The following is an 18,781-nucleotide window of genomic DNA, read 5'->3' on the forward strand; positions in this document are numbered from 1 at the left end:
CCCCTGGCCAGAATCGAACCCGGGACCCTTCAGCCCGCAGGGCGACTCTCTATCCACTGAGCCAAACCGGTCAGGGCCCCAAGGATATTTTTTCCCATTGATTTTTAGAGAGAGTGGAAGGGAGGGAGGAGGAGGAGAAAGAGAGAGAGAAAGAGAGAGAGAGAAAGAGAGAGAAAGAAACATCAATGTGAGAGAAACACATTGATTGGTTGCCTCCCACATGCACCCTGTTGGGGATAGAACCTGCCACCTAGGTACGTGCCCTTGACCAGGAATTGAACTCTCGACTCTTTGGTGCACAGACCAGTGCTCTAACCACTGAACACACTAGCCAGGGCGTAACTGAGTTTTTAGTGGCCATGTCACTGTTCTCTAAGATCAGCACTAATTGCTGCTGGGTGATGTGATGCGAGATAGTTATTTTGGCTGAAGCTATATTGCATGGGAAATTCAGATCATATAGGATGCTTCCAGTTGACTCCAAGACACTGACAGTCAGACCTAGACCCTCTAGGCAGGAGATTGGAAGATCCTTCTCTGGGGTTTGGACCAGTCCACAAAGAAAGCGAAAGATACCAATTCAGGATTTCCTCAACAAATGACCCAACCATATCATTTCGCACTAAAACTCAGAGTTGACATATGCTCAAATTTTTAGATCAGCTTTTAGTGTCCTACTCTTAAATATGAGCAACCAAATAATTAAGTATCAGAAAGTTGAAAAAATCCTATGAAAGAAAGAGAAAAACCAAAATGCAAGAAAGGAAAATTGGAGAAATCCCCAGTGGGGGACATGCAGGAGGAGCCCAATGGGGGACACGTAGGAGGAGCTGATAATTCTCTCAGCATTGATGTTTCTATCTCCCTCTCCCTCTCCCTTCATTCTGAAATCAATAAAAAAGTATATTTTAAAAAATGAGTAAGTGCAAGAAAGAAAGTTTGAGGAAATAGCAATTAGGCAAAGAGAAAAAAAACTAAAAAGGAGAAGATATTACATTCATGAAATAAGACACTACAGAAGAATAGTATTCAGATAGCAAAAACCATTCTTTGGAATTAAAGCTATGGTAGCATGAATAAAAAACTCAACAGAAGAGTTGGAAAATCCAGTTGAGGAAATCTTTTAGAGAGTAGAGCAAAAATCAAACAACTAAGCAGTAAGTAAGAGAGAAGATGAAGAAAAAAGAGAACAACTCCATCTATGAATCTAAGCCAGCCGTGGGCAAACTATGCCTGCGGGCCGGATCCGGCCCGTTTGAAATGAATAAAACTAAAAAAAAAAAAAAGACCATACCCTTTTATGTAATGAAGTTTACTTTGAATTTATATTAGTTCACACAAACACTCCATCCATGCTTTTGTTCCGGCCCTCCGGTCCAGTTTAAGAACCCATTGTGGCCCTCGAGTCAAAAAGTTTGCCCACCCCTGATCTAAGCTCTGCCTCTCAATCAAGAAGTCAGCCCTAACCAGTTTGGCTCAGTTGATAGAGCATCGGCCTGTGGACTGAAGGGTCCCAGGTTCAATTCTGGTCAAGGGCATATACCTTGGTTGCAGGCACATCCCCAGTAGGGAGTGTGCAGGAGGCAGCTGATCGATGGTTCTTTCTCATCCACGTTTCTAACTCTCTATCCCTCTCCCCTCCTCTCTGTAAAGAATCAATAAAATATATTAAAAAAAAAAAAGAAGTCAGCAAACAACAAATTTTAAAAATATTTTTTATTGATTTCAGAGAGAAGAATGATTCCAGAGAGAAGAAGGGAGAGGGAGAGAGAGATAGAAACATCAGGATGAGAGAATCATTGATCTGCTGCCTCCTGCATGTCCCCCCCCAACCACCCCGCCCCTCCCACCCTCCGCTCCCCACCCCTCGGATCAAGCTCACAACCCAGGCATGTGGCCTTACTTGGAAACGAATTGTGACCTCCTGGTTCATGGGTTGACACTCAACCACTGAGCCACACTGGCTGTGCAACAAATTTTTTTTGGAGTACTTATTGTGGGTAAGAGAGATAACATAGTTCTTTATTATCGACATTACATTCTCTAGGAAAAGAACTTGAGAGATTGCCCAAAGTCACCCAGAGAAACAGACAGCACCACCTCTTCTAAATCAGATCGTTTGCCCTACACCCAACTTTGGTGATAAAGACACTCAGAGTAGGTGTGAGAAAAGAGTCAGAAGGGTTTATCCCACTTGAGTTTAACAGGCAGTGTAGTTTGTCTTCAACTCAAGTGTTGATGGCTAAAATACAAAAACTGGTGTGTCAATTCAGCCTTCACTGTGTTGAAAGGGGATTAAAAATAGAAAGGAGTTAAGGTTGAGATATAGAGAGAACTTTTGTAAAGGAGAGGGCTTGAGATATTTCCCCACTGAAGAGCCCAAATTATGAAACTGCCAGAATAAGCGTGCTTGTATTCCTGGTGTTTCGATCAATCACATGACTGTCCTACATCAGCACTCTTTACAAATTCACAGTTCCAGGGAGTGAATATGAGATTATCCAGACACTATTTAAAGGGCCAGAGATGGAGAAAACAAAGAAGCCTCTTCATAGGGGTATGTGCGTACTTTTCTAGTCCTTAGGCACTTGGTAATTTCACAAAGTAGATATGGTATATTTGCCAAACAAATATCTTTCAACAGATTCTCCTCTTCTTCATTTGTCCCCTCCCATTATAAATGGAGTTTATATTCTATACCTCCAACAGGGGGCAATTATTTTAAGTAGAACAATTGTAATACTTTCTATTTGCTGTATTAATGGTTGTCTCCTGTATGGAATCTTATCTTGGACAGCTTAGGTTTAAAAAACAACAATACTCAGAAGAGCACCCGCAGGACTTCAGCAACTATATATATAATTCAGAAAACTTCTGAAAGAAATGGAGTCTAGGAAACAGTAAGTGTAAGAAAACTGCATTAATAATTACCACTTAAAAATCTGTCATACATAAAATAACTAAAAACTTAAAAGGACTTACCTATCAGCTTCAATAATTTTAAATTGATTTTCAGAGACATATTTTCTAGATAAAAGAAGCACTCTACATTTTCAAATAGTAAATGCTGAAAGATGTAATACAACAATAACACTTTGGATTTTTTTTTTGACGAGGGTTTTAGGTTTGGTTAGATCAGAATTCCAATGTCTGTACATCGGGGAATTTTCCTCAGAATCTACATTTAGTATATTAATTACAAATAGAGTATGTTGTAGAACATGATGAGGAGAGGAATATTTAAACTCATTTTCTTGTAATTTTTTAATTTGTGTTTTTAAAGTTTGGTGAGCCCTTTCTACTATTGCTTGGCCTTGAGTATTGTAGGGTATTCCTGTAGTATGTGCGATGCCGAATGTAGAGCATAAGTTTTTAAAAGCTCTAGAGGTATAGGCAGGCCCATTGTCTGTTTTAAGTGCCCTTGGTATCCCTAGGTAGGAAAAACATTGGAATAAATGTTGACTTACATCTTTAAAGGCTTCTCCTGTACGTGCAGAAGCAAGGATAACATGAGAAAAGGTATCAATACAAACATGCACATAGCAAAGTTTGCCAAAAGATGGGACATGAGTAATATCCATCTGCCATAAGTCACAGGGTCTAAGTCCTCTTGGATTAACTCCAGTAGCAGGGCTAGGAAAATGAGTAGGAGAATGGCCGCAGTCACGCACAATACTTCGAGCAGCTTCTCTAGATATGCGATAATATAGACGGAGAAGCATTTTGATGGTGAATGGCATGAGACCGCCGGGCTTCTTCTAGAGCTGTACAAACTCTGGACAAGTTAGTAGATCCGCCTGATAATTTCCTTCGCTTAAGGGTCCTGGTAGGCAGGAATGAGCTCTAATATGTCCAATATAGAAAGCCTTTTCTTGTTTATGAATGTAAGTTTGTAGCTGAGTTAACAAAGAGAAAATGGCTGTTCTTCCTTGTGGGAGAGAGGCGGTCTCAATATGAGGAAATAATTTAACTATATATTGAGAGTCAGTGTACAAGTTAAAGGGAACCTGTTGCAATTGTTCAAAAGCATAAATGACTGCCAAAAGCTCTGTTCTCTGGGCTGACGTCTCTAGGGTTTGTTGAACATGGGTTATTGAATCAATGATTATTACTGCCCTACCATTAGAGAAACCATCTGTGAATACTAAGGAGGCAGGAGGTGATAATGGGCGCCATCTGTTGGGGTCCAGCCCCATCAGGTCCCGGGGTTCCCAAAGGTGTGGACGGAGGCAGCGTTCAGGTGATCATCATAGCCAGGTTCTGTGTTTATTGTCTTGTTACATCTGTATTTATACCAGTTGATTTTAATCCCATCCATTCTATTCCAAAGGTTAGGGCAGAGGTCCTCAAACTTTTTAAACAGGGGGCCAGTTCACTGTCCCTCAGACCGTTGGAGGGCCGGACTATAGTTTAAAAAAAAACTATGAACAAATTCCTATGCACACTGCACATATCTTATTTTGAAGTAAAAAAACAAAACGGGAACAAATACAATATTTGTATTTGCATGTGGCCCGCGGGCCGTAGTTTGAGGACCCCTGGGTTAGGGCATTTCTTATCTCCATTCCAAGGTTACCCTATTGTTCTACTCAACTATAAGGAAGTAACTGAAGGAGATTATCCTAAGTAAAGATTATTTAGCTTAAGTGTGATTGTTCGTAGTTAAAGTGATTAACTACCCGCCTGGCACTTAGTTAAGGGGTTTTATTCCCTCCCTAACTCCAGGGGAAAATCCCCACCTGGGGAAACAACCTTTCTCGGAGAGGTGACCTTGGTTAAAACACATAATGCTAAGAAGGGGAGCAAACATATTAAGAAAAGTATGCCATATACGCCAGGTCCCTTGAAACATATGCTGTGCAGATGTTTCTTCCCTTCAGCGACTGTGTCAAGCAGCAAGGATGGACCGGCTTCCAGCACTCAGTGACCTGGCACTAGGAGAACTAAGCAGAGGATGGGGCCCACCCCCTGCACTCAGAGCTCCCTCCTGTTGATTCGGTCCCGAGGGAGCTCCGGGATTCTAGAAGGCAGTCCAGAGAATATCGGATTAAGTAGGGTGGGATCAATGTGTGCATCTGGGTTCTGAAAACCAACCTAGAGAAGATGAGATCAAATAGGATTCATTGGCTGAGCAAGTTAATCTGCTTGGAGACAGGCTTTCCGCTTATATAGGGGCTGAGGGCACCCAGCCTAGGCCATTAGACACCAGAGCCCAGGAGAGCAAGGACCATGTCGCCACCTGTGAGAAGTGAAGCAGCGCGAGCTTCAGCTCTCTTGAGGGCCACGGCACCGAGCTGGTTTCCTCCTGGCCATCTGCAAAATCAGGAGGCCCAGCTGGGTGCCTCCTGCCGTGCCGCAACCCTGGTGCACCGGCCTTCCTGCCAGTGGCCCTGCCATCAACCTATTGGCCCTGGCAGCCTGCTCCCAGTGCCCCCCATATATACCCGGGGCCCCATGTATCTCATCATCCAGCCAGAGTACGTGAGGAGAGGCCTGGCCCCCCGCACCCGGCTACCCACCGCCCAGGAGCTGTGTGACCTGCTGCAGAGAGCAGACAAGCCTCCCATGGAGTCAGCCAGCCTGCCCCAGGCTGCCCAGGATCCGGCCCCGAAGTCCCCTTCCATCCACCTCTCAGCTGCCAGAGACAAGAGGAGGATTGCCCGCGACACCATGCCCTGCCTGGCTGCAGGTGCCAAGAGGCGCTTCCTGGCCAGCAGCAGCAACAGCCCTCCTCCCAAGGCCCAGGGGTTGGGCAGCCAGCTCCCAGAGGCCCGCGCCCCATCAGGCCAGGCGTCCACGGCCACCAGCACTGTGCCTCCCAAACTTGTAACCCACGGCCCACCTGAGCAGAGTTCTCAGAAGCCTGTTCCTCCGAAAGAGTGTGGGGGCAAAGTGACCGCCATCACCCGTCAACGCCATCTCAGCCTCTTTAGGGACGAGGGTCTCAAGTTCTGCTCCTCCACCCTGGATGCCACAGAGAAGGAGCTGAAGGAGGAGAAGGCGGCCTACCACCAGAGCCCCAGCAAGAGGATGGACCAGGACGTGGCCGCAAACACCTTCCACAAGATGCAGGGCCTGGAACCCGGCCCTGAAGCTGGTCTCCACAAGACCAGGGACAGAGGGGCTGTGTCCCAGGAGGTGGTGCTGGGGGGCAAGTTGGCCGCCCAGACCAGCTTCTCACTCCAGCTCCCGAACAGCCCCCCTGAAGAGGATCCTTTGCAAGGGGCCGCCCTGTACCAGCGCCTCAAGGAGCACCTGCTAACCCAGGCCCAGCTCAAGGAGAATGGCTACCCCTTCGTGCACCCCAAGCGGCCCGGGGGCGCTGTCCTCTTCACCACCCAAGGGAAGCCGCCCCAAAATGCCTCTTGCAGGCTATGCTGCCGCTGTGGCACCCAGTACCTCGTGGCCCCTTCAGGCCACTGTGTGCACCAGGAAGAATGTCACTACCACTGGGGGCGGCTGCGCCCTACTCCAGTGGCTGGGGGCTGGGAGATTCAGTACACGTGCTGCTCGGCCCCTATTGGCTCCCTTGGCTGCCAGGTGGCCCAGCAGCACGTGCAGGACAGCCGCCAGCAGGACCTGCAGGGCTTCGTGCAGACCTTAGACAAAGAGCTGCCCCCAGGGGCTCACCCCGGCATCTACGCCCTGGACTGTGAGATGTGCTACACCACCTCTGGCCTGGAGTTGACCCGTGTCAGCGTGGTGGACAGCGCCCTGCAGCTGGTGTACGACACCTTCGTCAGGCCGGACCACGACATCGTCGACTACAACACCAGGTTTTCCGGAGTCACCCCGACTGACCTGGCCCACACCAGCACCTCCATCCGGGACGTTCAGGCCGCCTTGCTGACGCTCTTCAATGCCCACACCATCCTCATCGGACACAGCCTGCAGAGCGACCTGCTGGCCTTGAAGCTCATCCACGGCACCGTGCTGGACACATCTGTGCTCTTCCCGCACCGCCGAGGCCTCCCCTACAAGCGCTCCCTTCGCAACCTCACGGCTCACTACCTCGGACACGTCATCCAGAACAGGATGGATGGTCACAGCTCCAGCGAGGACGCCAGCGCCTGCATGCGCCTGGTCATCTGGAAGATGGGACAAGACGCCAAGACTGAGCGCTGACCGCAGCCCAGCATTTTGTGGACAGGACTATGACTTTGGAAAGAGCTTTGTGATCACATATATCTCTTGCCCCACATGTCTAACAATAAAGGAATGGTTCAGTAAACTATAGTAAAAAAAAAAAAAACACTTTGCATTTGCTGTTCCATACTTTTAAAAATGCTCATACACACACACACACACACACACACACACACACACACTAGAGGCCTGGTGCATGGATTCATGCACTGGGGGGGGGGGGGGAGGGGGGCGTGGCCTGCACGGATTGGCACTGCTCATTCCAGTCAGCTGAGTGGCTATGGACCTGCCCTCTGAGCGATTGCTGAATGAGGAAATTAGTCTGAGCTGATATTTCAGGGTATTGTCTTGGGTAAAGGCATGTTCTGTGTCCTGGAGGAACCTGGTGGAGAGCTTTACACCCCAAAGCCATTCAGTGAATGTCCTTGATGTGTGATGCCAGGTCGGTGACACCATCGGGGATGTTCAGGGCAGCCATGCTCCAGGATCCTCAGCCATCAGGACAGCCTCCTCAGGGGTCATGTCCCCTCTTGCCATCCGCCTATGCAAGCTCCCTGCGCTCTTTCTAGAACACTCCTTAGAGGGCCTGCATCAGCTGGTGGGGGCAGGCCAGAGTCTGGATTGTCTCAGGTATTTGATACGTGCAGAGACTCGGCCTCACCCTGGGCAGCCGCTCATCCTGGTCAGCCAAACGGTGCTCCCACTGTGGGAGTGCATTGATCATCAGGGGGAAGCTCCTGTATTGAGTGTCTGCCCTCTGGTGGTCAGTTCATGTCATAGCGACCGTTCAGTTGCTGGGCTTATAGAGGCCCGGTGCACGAATTAGTGCACTGGTGGGATCCCTCAGCCTGTCCTGTGCTGTCTCGTAATCCCAGACCCCCGAGGGATGTAGTAGTCCGTGAAGTGGCAGGCGTCCAGGGAGGAGCCCAACCGAGAAGTGGCAGGCGTCCAGGGAGGAGCCCAAGCCAGGGCCTGGCACTGCACCGCTCTCGCTCGTAGTGCTGCTGCGGAGGCGGCCGCCACTGCTCAGTAGTGCTGCTGCAGAGTCAGGAGAGGCTTGCACCACTGCTGTGCTTGCCAGCTGTGAGCCCGGCATCTGGTGCCCATCGGACAGCTGAGTGGTGTTCTCCCTGTGGGTGCACTGACCACTGGGGGCAGCTCCTGCATTGAGCGTCTGCCCCCTGGTGGTCAGTGTGCATTATAGCAACTGGTCAAATGGTTGAATGATCGACCAGTCGCTTAGGGCTTTTTAAGATAGATAGATAGATAGATAGATAGATAATGCAGGTATTATTATCATTTATGAATTGAGGAAACTGAGACATGAGAATTTAAGCAATATGACCAAGACCTCATTATATCATGAAAGGACCAGAATTCTTCTTCTTTTTTTAAATGTATTTTTATTGATTTTAGAGAAAAAGGGAGAGGGAGAAGAGAGAGAGAAACATCAATGATGAGAGAGAATCATAGATTGGCTGCCTCCTGCATACCCCACACTGGGGATCGAGCCTGAAACCCCAGCATGTGCCCTGACTGGGAATCGAACTTTGACCTCCTGGTTCTTAGGTCGACACTCAACCACTGAGCCACATTGGCCAGTCAGGACCAGAATTCTTACTCCATTGTTTTGTTCTTTACCATCTACAAGTAGAAACCATATCTTTGATTAATTACAGGCATTCCCATTTTATAGTTCAGTATATGAATACAAAACAAAAAATCTTAATGGGTTTGTTCCAGGTCATTCTGTAAAAGAAATGAACAGCTAAGAAAAATACACAAGCATTGACTTAAAATCCTTTGATCAAATCACTTGACCACAATGAATGTAAGAAAGAATGAATGCTAAAGAGTTGTGCAGAACACATTGTCCATTACTGTTCTTAAGGTTTGTCCTAGATAAAAGGTTTCCATTAAAATCCATTTCTTCTTGGCATACATTGTAACCTGTGTATAACTACTTGTCTCCTCTAGAAACATTGAAAACAAAAAAGAAATTTGTGTGTGTGTGTAAATAATAGAAATGGAACAATGCTGTATGATGAACAAAAGTTAGAAGGATTAAGTTTTTTACAAAGTATAGGATTATGCTCATCATTCACTTTTAAAGTTTATAATAGTCATAAACTATTGTATGGTCAAATAATAAAGATAATATTATAGTAACCATCTGTTAATCTGACTTTCAAAACTTAATTTTAAATCAAAGAAACCACTATACGTCAGACAAATGGTGGACTTAGTTTTCCTAAATAAATAATATTAGACAATTAAAAATAATTTGGATACTGTAGTGGAAATTGGTTATTATTTTGGCCACCTGAATGGCTTCCCTGTATTTAGAGAATTCCTTACTTTAAAAATCTTGATGGTAAGCAAAGGTTTTTCCCTAATGGAAGTGGAAGATGTCCAATACCTTCTCTGCTTCCCTTGCAGCTAGGTACAGGCATGTAACCTGGACTTTCCATTCAGACATTTATTCTGGACCTTTGACTCCTTGCTAGATACAAGAAATTGTCTCTCCCTCCTTCCGCCTTTCTTTCTCCCTGTCTCCTAGTGGCAGTAGATGTTACTGCAAGCTATAGTTTCCAATGCAAAAGTGGCCAGAGCTTGATGTCCATGGCATCAGATGTAGGGTGACAACTTGGCCAGCATTTTCCCAGTTTTAGCATGGAAAGCTGTCTGGAAACTGAAGACAAGGATGGTTGGTTACTCTAGCCACTTTCTTATCAGGTCAGTTCTGTGGGTGTTTTACCCCTGTTACTTAAGTTTAAGCCTAATTTTTCAGCTCTCCCAGCATTTCTGTGAGCCACCCAATATCCCTTAAAAATTTTGTGTGTGTAACCCAATATCCTTTTAATCAAACGGTTCTGCTTAAATCAGCAAGAATTGGTCTCTATTGCCACTGCTTCTAAGAACCTTGGCTGAAATGTACACCTTTGTGCGTAAGCAGTTTAGAAACCTGGGTTTGACAATCAAACCTATCATATTGGTTTGATTCTGCTCATAGAGTTATTATGGACCCTATTTGATGTTGGTGAAATCTTTTAATAATTTTTAAAGATGCTGTAAAAACATCTAGTGATCATTCTAACGGTATTTTTGAAATTCTGAGATAATTTTGATGGTTGAGAGTACCATGAACTATTTTCCCCCGATGATGAGATAACAGTGTCAGAATGTAAATCACTTAAAAGTAAAGTTGATAATCTTTGAATTTCCTCATTCCATCCCATCCCACCTCCCTAAAATTTATGAATGTTTATTTCTCCAGTTAAAGAATTTTAAAGTAAAAAAAATAAAATAAAAGGATGTGGACCTCACCCTCTCCCCCCATTCATCTTTGGAGCACATATAGAAGTTCTTTGTTGTTTCTCTTGATAATTAGACATCCCTCCTGAACACCTGGGCCTGTCACTCAGCCTAACCTTCATGACATCCTCATACTCCTGCACTTTGATTTTTTATCCTTTGGAGAGAAAACCTTCAGTGAGGATACTCCGGTTCATAAAATATTTATTAAAATATTATTACATAAATAGTATATCTTTATTAATAAAAATAGAAGATAAAAGAATATAAATAGCAATAAGCATCCATAATTCTTCCACTGCTAACAATTTTGCATTCTTTTTTGTAAGCATTCATATCTATAGCTACAGGAATTTTTAAAATTTGAGGTCACATTATAACTAATAATTCAGAAGTTGTTTTTTATTAGCATTATAAATTTCTTTCCATGTATATGCATAGAAGATATAATATTAAATGAGTCAGTCTTTCACAATGTATATAGAGAAATCATAACACATCATCAGTGGACTTTTAAATATGTTTTTATTTATTTCAGAGAGAGGATAGGAGGGGGAGAGAGAGAGAAACACTAAGGATGAAAATCATCCATCGGCTGCCTCCTGCATGCCCATGGGATCAAGCCCAGAACCTGGGCGTATGCCCTGACTAGGAATAGAACCATGACCTCCTGGTTCATAGGTCAATGCTCTAAACACCGAGAAACACTAGCCAGAGCTCCTTGACATTTTTATGATTATTTTCCAAAAGTAAGTATTAGAAGTAGAATTTTTACAGCAGAAACTATTCTCATTTTTGAGCTTTTCTTATATCTTGCTAAATTGCTTCCCAGAAAAGTTATGCCTTTTATTTTTCTGCTAATCATCTATGAAACTGTATACTTCCACTGTCAACAACACTAAGTATTATCATTGTTTTTGACCTTTATTAATTTGATAGATATCTTATTGTTTTATGGATATAAACATAGGCTAAACATTTAAATACGTTTTTTAGCTTTGTACTTAAAAAAATTATCTACTCCTATCATGTACCCATTTTCTTTACTGTGGATATATGAGATTAACCACTTAATTCTACCTTAAAATGCCAAAAAGCAAACTCAAATTCTGAAGATAATTATCACCCTCTCCAAGAGTTGTCATTATTTGCTTTGTCATCATCACCTAGATATTTGTTTTTTACAAATTACTACCTCCCTGAATAGGTTTCTAGCTAATTTTCAATCTCTTATTCCCTTCTCAAGAAATCCCCTGATTTTAAAAATTTATTTTTGTTTATCCCATGAAGTCCCAGATTAATATTATACTCCTTATTTTAAATATAGATGTTTGGTAATTTATACTTTTTATAGGAGGAAGTCAAGTAGATAGTACCAAAATGCAATTATTCTAATCAGTTTTCTCTTTGGGTTAAACATATTATCTCCCTTTTAAAAGGAAAATACGTCTTTTGGTTTTCTCTTCTATTTGAGGAACATATAAGCTATTCAGTAAAATAGTTACAATGCTGGGATTTGTCTCTAGCTGGAAGTTTGGAGGAAGCCAATCAGTGTCCCTGCAGCTGTATTTGCTGCCTATTTCCCAACTACTTTGCTGTTTCTTGCTGACCCTCACGTCTGCTGTTACCTCAGAATCCATCATCACCCACTTCTGCAGCCTACCTGCTGGGCTGTTGCTGGAGGCACTAGTGTCAGTCACACCAGAGAGAGGAGAGTGGGCAGGAAACTCTTCAGGGGATCTTGGTTGGCTTCTATAGCTAAGCTCTATTTTTAACGCTCTGCAGTCAATGCTGATGACATTAGACAATCGCTTAATCTCAGTGCACTCAGTCATCTTTCTTTGGCTCATTCCTCTCACGCCTCACACGCTTCTCCCAAGCTACACCCTTATGCCTAGAGTGACCATATGCTCTCTTTTTCTGGAAAGTCCCAATTTCAAATATTCTGTCCTGTTGCCAAATCAAATGTCAGACCATATGCTTCGTATTTTCTTTGGGGAAATATGTTCACTTACCTATGTTTGAGTTCCCTGAACTCTGCTCATCAAAATTTATATTGGTTTTGCTAGACAGTTTGTGAAAAATGTTATTAATCCAAAATGTAGCTCAGATGCCAGACAAAAAGAGTGTGCGATTTTATCTGAATAAAATTCTAGATAAGTGGCTCCTTTGTGTTTATCATTATCAGTTAGCATTCCTATTGTTCTAATAAGGATTTTAGTTTGTAAAGCATAACATACTGGAAAACGATGCTTATTTTCTCTTGGTTAAACATGTCTCAAAAAGCCTTAGCTATTTTCATCCTGAGGCTGTCACAGGTGTAAAGGAAAGTGTATAGAAATTTTCTACAGAAGCACTCCAATGCAACAGGTGCGATTTCTCAGAGTGAAGTACCATACTACCAAGCAGCGATTGCAGGCAAATATCTACTAGTTAGATGGTTCTTAAAAACTGCAAGGGTCAGAGAGTGGAAAGTGCGGCTACGTTTGTGAAGCGTGTCCTTTAGAGAAAGCTGTGCTGTGCATCCCATACCCCACTCACTAGAGTGAAGGAGGGGAGGTTGCATGCCCCTTCACCTCTGGCCAAGGGAGAGGGCATTCTTACAGGATTGTTCAGGGAACTCTGATGGGAAGGGCGTAAAGGGCTGATGTCTGACTCCCCACCCAGGAAAGTCTAGAGGGCCTGGCAGGCTCTTTGTTATCAGAGAGGATATACCCAGTTGCACTGGGACCAGTCAGCTCCCTCAGAGTTTATCAGGACAAAGGATGTATCATGCCTCCCACAGACGAGATGTGGGTCACAAAGGGGAGAAAGAGCCAGTCCAAAGATCTTTTTGACTTCTGTCCAAGAGAACTTCTTGAGATTTTAATTGAGCTCTAAGAGAAAAGAACTGTATGGCATGGATATCCATAAATAAATAAATAAATAAATAAATAATAAAATAAAATAAATCTGAGGCTATAGGAGAAGTGGTGGCCTGAGGAATAGGATACCTGGCCCAAGTCACAGGAGTTGTTGGACCAGTTGTAGCTTGATTGGCATGTGAGCCTCAGAGGAACTCACAAAAGTTCCCACAAGACAAAGAGCCAGCTTCAAACATCTGCAAGTCCCAGAAAGTACAGTCATCTCTCTCACTGTAGTACCAGCCAAGTAAGACCTTCCTGCTCCCTTTTGCTCTCTTCCCTCCCTGTACTCCAACCAGAGACTCCAAAAACAACAGTTACTGAGTGGAAGAGGAAGTCAGCAGAAAAGGGAGAGGCAGCTGACCACAGGCCTTTTCTCCAAGGCTTTCCTTTCTAAATGTCAGATTGAGGCTGAACTTTATGATTGAAAGTGGTTGTAAGAATAAGTGAGCAGAAAAATCATCAAACTTGCTGGAATTTACATCTTTGTGGCAGGAGGAAGAACTCGCCCTTCTGAATTAATTTCTGAGAACAGTTATGTTTTGACTATATCTCACAAATCACACTAGCTCATTGTAATGAACACACAGACTGTCTACTGTACAGTCAGTAGAAGCCTTTCAGAACTTGTAGGTTCAAGTCTTAGAAGGAAATAAGCATTGAAGGCCCACATTTATAAAATAAAAAAATTGCAATTCCTGTATTAGGTGCATTCACCAATCACTACAGCAGCATCCTGAAATAAATGAATATAGAGTATTCAGACTTTCCTTTCAGTAAAAAGATGATTGAACCCAAACATACTTTTTGGCCACAGTGGTTAAGATAAAATAGTGACTGAAATGCTCCTATAGCTTTCCTGTATCATCTATTCTTTTAGATATGATGGATCCAAATAAAGAATTTCACTTTTGCCGAAACCGGTTTGGCTCAGTGGATAGAGCGTCGGCCTGCGGACTGAAGGGTTCCGGGTTCGATTCCGGTCAAGGGCATGTACCTGGGTTGCGGGCACATCCCCAGTGGGAGATGTGCAGGAGGCAGCTGGTCGATGTTTCTCTCTCATCGATGTTTCTGACTCTCTATCTCTCTCCCTTCCTCTCTGTAAAAAATCAATAAAATATAAAAAAAAGAATTTCACTTTTAAAGGTTACATTATTATGAAACTATTTTAATTCTCTATTCTAAAGTCATATGAATGAGCTTAGAAGAAGTATGACCCTAAAAAAAGGTAAGAGCAGTGGTTAGAATTAAGTTCAACTACAGTGAGTAAAACAAAAAATAATAAATAATGATAGACTAAATATACAAGGTTTTATTCTCTATAAAAGAAGTTTGGAAGTTGGCGTTTCAGGTGGGTTGGAAGTTCTACAAAGTCACCAGGGACCTAAACTCTTCCCAGGTCATCACTCTACCATACCTATGGTGCACTCTCGTACTCTGGTCCAAGATGCTTGCTAGATTCACCCATCATACCTATGTTCCAAGTAGTAAGAGGGAAGAAAGAAGAGCCCATTCCTTCTCTTTGAAGAAAATTTCTGTCACTTCTCTTTTGCCAGAATGCATGGGTGCAAGGGAGGCCAGGAATTGTAGTTGTTCTAATTAAAGAATTGGGTTTTGTTACTAAGGTGGAAAGCAAGCATTTAGGAGTGACTGGCATAGAGACTTAAGTATATTTCTTCTACTAAAATGGCTGGGTCACAAACATTACTAACAAGTTAGAATTATTAAAAAAGATCATTGATTTTACTGTAGATATTATTTTCTTTAAAAGCTTGCTTTCTCTTTGTAGAGAATTTTTTTTGTCCCTTGCAAGCAAAGAAAGACTAATTTATGATTAATATTAGGAAATTCAGTAATTTGTTATATTAATTAAGTTTGTTGTTTCATTGAAAATAGAAACATCTCAGTAATTTCTAAAATTTGTGAATACATTCATTCATTCTATCAGGTATACAGTAAGCATTTACTGACTTTTTAGGTACTAGGGGAAAAAAGAGATGCTTTTTGTCTTCAAAGAGCTAAAAATAGTGGAGATAGATGGTCAAATTTTAAATGTAAGAAATTGTTATAGGTACTGTAAGAAAGTGTGTACTAGGTGTTGTGGAGGCACATAAGAGTGAGGTGTTAATTCTATAAAAAGAGATTGAAAGGTATATATCCAAAGTAAGACACAAATTGATGGTGGAATTCAATTAAAAGTTATTATGCAAATTTAAGTATACCAAAAGGCATCTATAATAATAAAATCATAATATGTTAATTAGACCAGACGTCCTTCTGGACGACCTTCTGGACGAAGCTGAGGCTGCGAGGGAAGCCCGGGTCCCAGGTGCCAGAGGGAAGCTGGTGCCGGCAGCCAGGGAAGGAAGGCCTACTCTTGCATGAATTTTGTGCATTGGACCTCTAGTAGAGAATAACACAATGAACATCCATTTACTCACCATCTACCTTATAAAATAACACATTATGAATATATAGTCACAGGACACATTTCTTATTAAAAATAATCCTAAAGCCCAGCTGGCATGGCTCAGTGGTTGAGTGCTGACTTATGAAGCAGGAGGTTGCAGTTTGATTCCTGGTCAGGGCACATGCCCAGATTGTGGGCTTGATCCCCAGCATGGGACATGCCAGAGGCAGCTGATCAATGATTCTCTGTTATAATTGATGTTTCTATCTCTCTCTGTCTCCCTTCATCTCTGAAATCAATAAAATATATATATATATATTTTTAAAAATATGTTTTATTGATTTTTTTTTACAGAGGGGAAAGGAGAGAGATAGAGAGTTAGAAACATCGATGAGAGAGAAACATCGATCAGCTGCCTCCTGCACATCTCCTACTGGGAATGTGCCCGCAACCCAGGTACATGCCCTTGACCGGAATTGAACCTGGGACCTTTCAGTCCGCAGGCTGACGCTCTATCCACTGAGCCAAACCGGTTTTGGCATAAAAATATATTTTCAAAAATCCTAAAACCTAGATTTTAGTATGAAGTTTGAAATTATTAGCAATGATGTATATAGGTGTAATTATCATAAACTGAAGATCTTCACAAAAGGTTGTTATTGTCATTAAATAAAAGAATGACAGAATGGTAAGAGTCTTCCTGAAATTGTAGAAGTGTTAGAGAAAGTGTTAGGAATCTTTTTTTAATATATATTTTAGAAAATTGATTTTAGAGAGAAACAAAGGAAAAAAAATAAAGAAAGAGAGAGAAACATCAATATGAGAGAGAAACATCAATTGGTTGACCGGGGATCGAACCCGCAACATGGGTATGTGCCTTGACCAGGAATCAAACCATAATCCTTCGAGTGAATGGGATGTTACTCAACCAACTGAGCCACACTGGCCAGGGCAGGAATTTTATAATACATTCTAAAGCAACAGTATTTGTCATTTAATAATCCCCAATTAATACTTTTATATTAGATAGACTCTTGTAGAACTTAGACATAAATCATTTAAAAAATTTTAAATTTGCAGCTTATTTTTTTTATGTGGCAAGGGGAAAAGGGACTAAAAAATGTCTTGTGGGAGGGGAAGGGAATTGGTGGAGAGGGCATGAATTTCCCTTGACTCAGAAGAGGAAAGTGGTAATTTTCCTGGCTTTACCATGCAAGTATTTGTCATTTTTGAAGTTGTTTTTCTGCAAAACATATGTATTTAAGGAATATTTTTTATATGCCCAAAGCCTAAATTCTAGGCCTGTGGCAAAGTACTTCAAGGAGACTTGGGGTCATGCCAAAGCTATGTTCATGTGCCTGGTATAGAGAATGCATCAGGGAGCCGGAACTCTGCTAACATGGCTGCCACCATATCTACAAAGGCAGGCTCCCTATTCAACTATACAGCTTCTTTACATTTTTCAAAAATAGAATTCCTGTCCTGTCTGGTGTTTCTCAGTGGTTAGAGAGTGGGTCTGTGCACCCAAGGGGCACAGGTCAAGGACATGTACGTGGGTGGCAGGTTTGACTTCTGGCCTGGTCAGGGCACATGAGGAAGGCAACCAACTGATATGTCTCTCTTACATCAATGTTTCTTTCTCTCTTCTCCCTCACTCCCTTCCACTCTTTCTAAAAATCAATGGGAAAAATATCCTCTGGGTGAGGATTAACAACAAGAACAACAAAATAGAATTCCTTTTCAACTACTTCTTTACATTGTCATAAAGGAGTTCCTTTCAACAGTGTTTTTTTTACATTATTAAAAAATTAATCAAATTTATATTAATATGGTGAACTAGGCTGACAAAGAAAGACTCTCTACCTTTCCCAAAATATAAAAGTGCTGGATAATAACCTAAAATTTTTGGGGAAAAACCCCACAAAAAAGCAGATGCTGCCAATTTCAATATTTTGAAAGCAAGAAAGGGGAACACCTCAGGTCCTAGAAAAAGGAACATGCAAACACAAAGCACTAGCGGGAACTGAAGCCAATGACATGCTGAAGCCCAGTGGGTACTGGAACTGGAGACATGCTTGAGATTGACCGATGAGGAAGAGGGGATTGGCCATATGTTGATAATTGTTTAAGCTGAGTGACTGACATACTATCTTCTCTTCTTGTTATGTGCTTAAACACTTTTGTAATAAAAAGTTAAAACAAGTCCTGGGTGCCACCCTAGAGCAGTGGTCGGCAAACTCATTAGTCAACAGAGCCAAATATCAACAGTACAACAATTGAAATTTCTTTTGAGAGCCAAATTTTTTAAACTTAGGTCGGTACATTGTTATTAACTTAATTAGGGTACTCCTAAGCTGGCCTTTGCTAAAAATGTCCTCAATCTGAGGAGTCGACCTCAGCGAACGTACCCCCCACTTCTTCTAACTCCACTTCTTCAAAATAGACTTGCCCAGGCCAAAAACCGACTTCTGCGCATGGGCCACGAAGTTTCAATCGCACTGTACGTGCGTGCCCGCACCTGGTATTTTGTGGAAGAGCCACACTCAAGGGGCCAAAGAGCCGCATGTGGCTCTCGAGCTGCGGTTTGCTGACTATTGTCCTAAAGTTACGGAATCTCTTAGGGGTTCTGTATAGAGGTCTGCATTTTTAATACACTTCTGAGGTGATTTTGTTACCCCAGACCAAAGAAGAAGACTGATGGTGAGGTGAATTTCAGACATCTGCCACAAGGGATGGGAGAAACAGTTTTGGGTAGGTATCCTTTTCGTTTCTTATCAAATTAGAAAAGTAGCACTTTGGCTAGAATTCAGAGAGACATTTATGGCTCTGCTGGCCTCTTCTACTGCTAGGAAACTTTCTGATCCCTATATACATATTGTTTGATTTTATTCTGATTCAGTGTTAAAAACATAGATTTGGCTGGTCATACAGGCTCAGTATGGTTTTCCTGAATTGCTCTGAATTTCAGCCCTCCATAAAACTGTAAAATAGAAAACTTTGCCTTCTG

The 18,781-nt window shown here is 42.6% G+C and overlaps 1 pseudogene; it reads left to right on the plus strand.

The window, feature by feature from the left end:
• The first annotated feature begins 5,229 nt into the window (after nucleotides 1-5,229).
• On the plus strand, nucleotides 5,230-7,125 carry LOC102441926 (annotated as a pseudogene).
• The last annotated feature ends 11,656 nt before the right edge of the window (nucleotides 7,126-18,781 follow it).

This window comes from Myotis lucifugus, unplaced genomic scaffold (assembly GCF_000147115.1).
Source record: "Myotis lucifugus unplaced genomic scaffold, Myoluc2.0 scaffold_54, whole genome shotgun sequence".
Classification (NCBI taxonomy): domain Eukaryota; kingdom Metazoa; phylum Chordata; class Mammalia; order Chiroptera; family Vespertilionidae; genus Myotis; species Myotis lucifugus.